Source organism: Typha angustifolia, chromosome 12, assembly GCF_048772165.1.
Source record: "Typha angustifolia cultivar Huaian chromosome 12, ASM4877216v1, whole genome shotgun sequence".
Taxonomy (NCBI): Eukaryota; Viridiplantae; Streptophyta; class Magnoliopsida; order Poales; family Typhaceae; genus Typha; species Typha angustifolia.
The window spans coordinates 6,084,410-6,092,034 of NC_133250.1; positions in this window are offsets into that span (position 1 = coordinate 6,084,410).

Sequence of the window (7,625 nt, forward strand, 5' to 3'; positions counted from 1 at the left end):
TGGATGGCTGTTGGAGGTAGGAGGTGGCTAGGGTTTGAAAGGTTGGAATATTTCTACGGCTCTGATATACTCCTAGAAAGATAAAGCGATCTAACGGCTAGATAAAAGATAAGGATAAAAATAATAACCGGCTAAATTCAGATTTCTTCCAATCAATTCCATTCTATGATTCTTATCAATACATGTCCACTCCTATTTATAGGAGTAAAAAGTTTTATATCGGATCTACATGTGGATTATCGGATTTATTTAAAATTTAAATAATAAGATAAAGCTAACTAACTAACTTGACTAAATTAGCCTTCTTTATCCTTTTTAGATTAATCTTTCATTTCACCACAGATAGATTCTGAAGTTGTAGTTCTGGAGGTTGCGATTTTTTCCGGCTAGTTTGATATTATTCGGACGTCTGTAAAATATTCTGTGAAGATTTTTCCGAAACTGCGCAGAGCTAAATTTAGTTAATTAAATAAAATTTTAACCTACTAAGACTTTAACTAAACCAAATAAGCAAATAAAATAACTAGACTCAATCCATTAAGCCCAATGTCCGCTTGATGTGATCCAATCTGACCCAGTTCGCAAGTAATAAGGGAGGATTAAGCATAATACTATATGAAATTGTATGTTTTTGATGTGTAGAACCAAATATAATGTATCCTGCTTTATATCGGGTATTCTTCAAGCAAGTATTTGAGTGCCAACCGAAAGACATAAAAAACACTGGAATTAATATAATCCTCATACTACCATATTCAGCCACAAGATACTAACCTATTATGCTCAGGTCTTAGCATATACGGCTTGATCTCAAGCAACCATGTCAGGCTTTGGCATATCTAGCAAGATACCAAACAGATTTTTTTATTATTTGTTTGAATCTTCATTCAGATATTAATGATCCATCAAACTTATTTGTATATAAATATGTCTTGCAAAGCTTATAAAGGAATACACACAATTTCTTCTTCCCTAATTTCTGTCTCTTTATATTTGTTACTGATATTACAACAAAGCCACTTAAAATATAAAATTTTCACCCATTTAAATTTAACCCAATAAATTTATTGGGTTGGTCAAAATATCTAAAGCCCAAAAATGAGTTCATGTGTTAAAATATAAATATACAGATATTATTTTTCTAAATACTTAAGCTTTTAGAAAAAATGGTAAGTTAACGGTGCATGAGTTCTTACATAAAAATATAAAACTTCTACCTAAGTAAGTCAAATTTATTTATTGAGCTCATCAAAATGTCCTAGCTTAGAAATAAAAATGGTATTATAATATAATGATAATCGTTGTCTAACGACTTAAACTTTTAAAATAGTTAGTAAGTTAATATTAAAATAAAAGTTATATATTATCATATCCAACTAATCAGATATATAGGTCTTGGCATATAAATCAAGATCACAACCAAATATATACCTAAAATCACTTTATACTGTACTTTTAAAAGTCTTAAACTAGTTTATATTCTTACGACTAAAACGAGATTGTTAGCTTTTCCATCCAAATTAATGAATGATACCCAAAAAAATTTCAAAAATTAAATGGCGAGCTTAATTCCCTATATTTTTACTTTTTTATGAATAAAATGCTTTTCCCCTCTTATATAAGGATTCTTTCTTTTTAAAAAATACCCACATATACTAAATTTTATTAAACTTAGTTTTTTTATGGAGTTTAATAATTTTATCATATCTAGGAACAGACAAATATGAGATTAAAAAAAATTCAAATAAAAAACTTATCTATTTTGTCTAATAAACACGATGGTGTATTTTTGTTTCAGTTTAGTCGTAAGTATAATGACTAGTTTGAGAGTTTTTGAAATACATGAATGTAAAATAATTTTAGAAATAAGTATAAAAAATAAAATATATTTAACTCTATATTTTGTTTCGGCATAACATCTTTCATACAACTATATTCGGCCAATCAAGATCAGAAGCAAATATATTAGGCCTTAGCATATCTAGCAACGTCCCAAGCAAATATTTCATTTCTCGACATATTCGGCTAATGAATATTCTATTCCTTATATTCCTTGTAGATATTAATAATCTCATATTGATCATACTTTGTATATAAATATATCATGTAAAGTTTACAGAGAGCACATATATTTCTTCTTGTACAATTTTTGTCTCTTTTATAATTGTTAAAAGATGAAAAAGAATCATCACGTTAATACACGCGTGTAAGTCAGTCCTTATATTATATACTTAATCTTAGGTAAATACTTAAATGTCAAAGATCATAAAAAAATGTATTAGTGGTCATATGAGCTAGTATATGATCTATAGAAATTTGCTATATATTTTTCTGCAGATTAAATATAGAGATAATAAATGAGGATTAAGCATATAATATACTAAGTGAAATTGTATGATATATATATGTGTAAAATAAAACATAACGTACTTCACCTTATATTGATCTCAAGCAAATGTTATGAAAGAAGAAAAAAAAAACATATGAGTGGGCATGTAATGTAAGCTTTATGGATTCGCTTAAGTGAGTTATGTGCATTGCCACTAGGAGTGACAAAAATTGACCCGAGCCGATAATCCGATATAATAACCTGACTCTTAATCGGGTTTGGGTTTAGTCTAATTAGGTTCGGGTAGCAAATGGGTCAACCTGCCTAACTCATTTAATAATCGGGTCATGTTCAAGTTTATACTACTTACTTGTTTGACTTGTTTGGCCCGTTTAAGTATATGAGACGGATCAGATCAGGTCAGGTTGGGTCAACCTGCTAACCTGATATATATAAAACCTAATATCTAACCTTAAGCCATAACCTCACTCACTCACCCACTCTCTTTTTCTCCTAGCAGCTGCGTGGCTCCCACTCCCACTCTTCCTCATGCTGTCGCTCTTATTGGATTTTTCCATCTCTATGATGCCCAAGAAGTTGTTGCCATCAGAAGACAATCTTGGATGAGTTTTGACGGCTTATTTGATAGTGCCTTTGTTGGATTACTACCACAAGTGATGTGATTTGGACCCCCACCGAGTTGTCTTAAGCATGGATGCATCCTATGGGAGTCTACTTTTATTGTTGTTTTAGTTGTTTTCTTCAGAAAATAACTATTCTGTATGTTGCGTTCGAACGTGGAAGGGTAGTGTTAAAACGCCTCTTGCAAACGTCTACAGGTATTCGCATCGACAGAGAACGTAATTTGTGTGTTCGAACACACGTGACCTCGTTTGAATGCCAGTGTGCAAATGCCTGCACACGTTCACATCAGTAGAGACGCGGATTCTATGTTCGAACGTGATCAATGAGAATTCATTATTTCTAGGATTATTATTTGTTAGCTTAACTTGTTGGGTAAGTCTCTTAAGATATGGATGGCAACCAAAATGGAGATTATAAATGAATATTGATTCCTACCCATTCTCTTCCTCTTTACCCTAATCTTCCTTCCTCTTCATTCAAACTCTAGCCGTGTGCCATCTTAATGCCGGTGACCTCTAACCCCACTCGACTATCGAGTCATCCCTCCTCCTTGGGATCTCGATCATTTCTCCCCTCTCATCCTTATCCCGTTAACACCACGATCCATCCATCCCGTCACCATTATCATTCCTCTCCCCCATCATCACCATCACTTGTCACCCTCACTATCATCCCCACTTTTGAGTATTTTCGTCCTAGTTGTAGCCAAAATTTATAAATGCCATAAGTACCAAAAATGTAGATCAAGAAGTTACGGATCAACCACCTCTAGTTTCGTAATTTTTCGTCTACACTAGAATATTTGGTGATTATTTTGCTCCAACTGCACAGGCTACTTTTCTTACATTCGACCTTAATTGGGTAGCGGACGCACGGACCATAACAAGTGCTATCAGAGCCACCGTTCCTCAGCCACCATGCCAACAACTAGATCTATGGAATTGAGACCCAATGAAGGCACCTTCGCTAAGAGAGAGACCACGGAGATTATTAGATCGAAGGCCAACCCTAACTCACCAATCGGAATGTCTCCAACGACCTCTACGGTCAAGTCAAATCTGATCAAGATGTTTGTGGACATGATAAAGATACAACGAGCCATGCAAGCATTAATGCAAGCCATGACTCAAGTCTTCTTAAGTGCCCCAAGGGGTACGATGGTGATTGAGTTTCTTACTCGAGCTAAGGCTGCACCACCAATTGAACCACATTTTCGCCAAGGGACACTGCCTCCACCATTCTGTATCAGGCAAGAGGAAGATTATAAAGGCCCCATGGGTGGTCACGCCAGGAGGCTCTTGCTGCCCATGTCAGCCGAAAGGCGAAACGTACCACCATTGGTTTTTCACCACGATCGAGCACCGGATTCACCATTCCACGATGACGATGATGAGTGGGCGGATTACGAAAAACTAGTGACCCCACTACACCATCTTAGGGATGTTGGATTCAACCCAAGGGAAATAAGGCCCAACGATATGAAGAAGAAGAACGCGGTGTCCGTGTAGGGACTGTTTGCCTTAACTTCCCACCCTTCAACGAAGGAGAACCACTCAATTAGGTTTATTGAGCGGAGCAATTCTTCGAGTACCAAAGAACACTAACAAAAGATGTTTTTGGCATCTTTCCATCTCAAAGACACCACCATCCGATGTACCAAGCCATGAATTGAGCTTAACCTTATCAAACATGGGAGAAGTTCGCCGATGCTATTCATGTCCGATTTGGACCCTCCAGTTATGAAGATTTCCAGGCTGCTCTTACCAAGTTAACCTAAAGGACTACGGTGAGAGCATATCAAGAGAAGTTCGAGTGTGTTAGTAATTAAGTGCGGGGCTAGTCAGATTCCCAACTCAAGAGCACATTCATTAGTGGTCCTAGGCAGGACATTCAAGTCGAAGTGAAGGCTACTAGACCAACAACAATGCTGGAGGCTTTTGCAACAGCTTAATTGATGGAAGAGAAGCTTCGAGAGCTTCGTAATAGTGGCAAAAGGGGGCTGGAGCACAAGGGAGTTTAAAGGAGTGCCTCGGCAAACTACAACCACACACCATGTGTCAGCACCTCCACCGAGGACAACAGGTGCAAGATTGCCTCCATGGCCACAACCAGAGGTGAGAGGACCTCCCAAACTACCATGATGAGACTTACCTTAACCCAAGTTGAAGAAAGAAGAGCTAAAGGGCTGTGTTCTTATTGTGATGAGAGATTCGCCCCTGGGCACAAATCTGCCCGACCGAGGCAGCCACTGTGATGGGGTTGGACGAAATAGAAGATGTGGAAGAAGAGGAAATGGTAGAAAATGAACTAGAGAATTTGGCGGAAGACCAGGAAGTATTGGAGAGCAGTAAGAAGATCCATGTCGAGATATATATGCATGCTTACACTGGCGCTAATGCACCTAGGACGTTGCGGGTAAATGGCACTGTGAAGAATCAAATGGTGAGGATCCTCATCGACACCGGAAGCACCCACAACTTCATGGATGAGCATGTGGTCAAGAGATAGGGATGGCTATAAACGCTATTTCGGGATTCGATGTAGCTTTGGGAGACGGCACGACGCTCTGGGCGAATGGGGTATGCGGAGGGTTCTTTTGAAGATTCAAGGCAATTCCTTCACCTTAGATATTTACCCATTGGCCTTACGATGGGCTGACATTATATTGGGGACTCAATGAATACAAAGTTTGGGCCCAGTGACCTTTGACTTCCCAGAAATATGGATGGACTTCAAGCGAAGTGGTAAGTGAGTGTGGTTACATGGAATTCGACTACAGCTTGGAGCCCAACTTCAACCAAGATGAGACCGCCAAAGACCAGATGCCATGGACTTCTAATGCAATTAATCTATAGTCTAATAGGCCATGCAAAAGAAGAAGAAGTACCCACTGATTTGTCTGCTTTATTGAAGGAATTTAGTGAGGTGTTTGAGGAGCCACGTGGCATGCCGCTTGCTCAACTCCAAGACCACTGTATTGAGATTACTCCCGGAGCGGAATTAGTTAATGTGTGGCCAAATTAGTATCTATTTGTGCAAAAGGAGGAGATCACAAGACTTATCGAGGAGATGCTGGACAATGGAATCATCCAACCAAGTCAGAGCTTGTACTCATCACCGATGCTCCTAGTGCGTAAGAAGGACGAGACATGATAATTTCGCATGGAGTACCGTGCACTCGATGCCATCATGGTGAAGGATAGGTATCAATACTTATCATTGAAGAACTCTTGGATGAGCTCTCAGGGACCTCTTATTTTAGCAACTGAGACTTGCGAGCCGGCTATCACCAAATCCGTGTGAGGCCCGAGGATGTGCACAAGACTGTATTTCACACACATGATAGAGTATTATGAGTTTAACGTCATGCCTTTTGGACTCACTAATACCCCCTCTACCTTTTAAGGGTTGATGAATGACGTCTTTAGGGCGCTACTGAGATGTTTTGTGCTTGTCTTTTTCGATGACATTCTTGTGTACTGTTCATGGAAGGAGCATATTGTACACCTTCATAAAATATTACAGATTTTAAAAGACAATGAGCTGAAGGTGAAGGAGTCCAAATGCTTATGAGGCCAACTAAGAGAGGAATATCTCAGCCACATCATTTCAACGGCGGGAGTGGAAGCCAATTCTGCCAAGGTGCAAAACATGGTGCAATGATAGATCCCAAAGACATCGAAAGAATTACAAGGCTTTTTTGGATTGACAGGTTACTACCATTGATTTGTTGCCAACTACGGCAAGATTGTCGCTCCCTTGACATCACTACTAAAAAAGGGAGAGTTCAGTGGACCAAGGTAGCAATGAAGGCCTTAGAAGAATTGAAGCAGGTAATGACCACAGCTCTGGTTTTGGCATTACCTAATTTCACTAAACCCTTTGTGGTGGAATGCGACGCGTCGGGAAATGGAATTGGAGCTGTCCTCATGCAAGAAGGGAGGTCGGTGGCGTACATGAGCAAGGTGTTGTCAATGAAGAATCAGATGATGCCTACTTATGAGCGAGAGATGCTAGCTATTATCCACGCCGTCACCAAATGGAGATCATACCTCATCGGTCGGCGATTTGTGGTATGTACCGACCAACGAAGTCTTCTTTACTTCCTTGGGAAACAGATTCACACTCTAGTACAACAGTGGTGGATGACAAAGTTGTTGGGCAACAACTATGAACTAGTGTACAAGAAGGGAACTACAAATTGGGTCGCCGATGCACTTTCGTGGTAACCCGAACTGGCCGACCTAGGCATGATTCCCGGTCTTTCCTTTCCTTTCAGAGATTAGAGCTATATGTGTGGAAGATCTAGAGATGGGGGAACTCATGAAGAAGGTAAAGGGAGAACCATCTAGCTATCTTGGGTTAGAAGTGAAGGATGGTCTACTACTAGACCGAGGGCAAGTACGAGTACCGACCAAACTCGAACTACGGGTGACTTTGATTTGCCACTTCCACGATAATCTTATGTCGGGGCATGAGGGAACTTTTAGAACCTATAAGAGGTTGACACAAAATTGTGTATGGGCAGGGGTGAGAAAAGAAATGCTGTCCTATGTTCGAGCATGTGAAATTTGTTAATGCGCCAAGGTAGACTCAACGAAATCGACGGGGCTGCTGCAACCCCTACCTATTCCGGAGCAAATATGAGAAG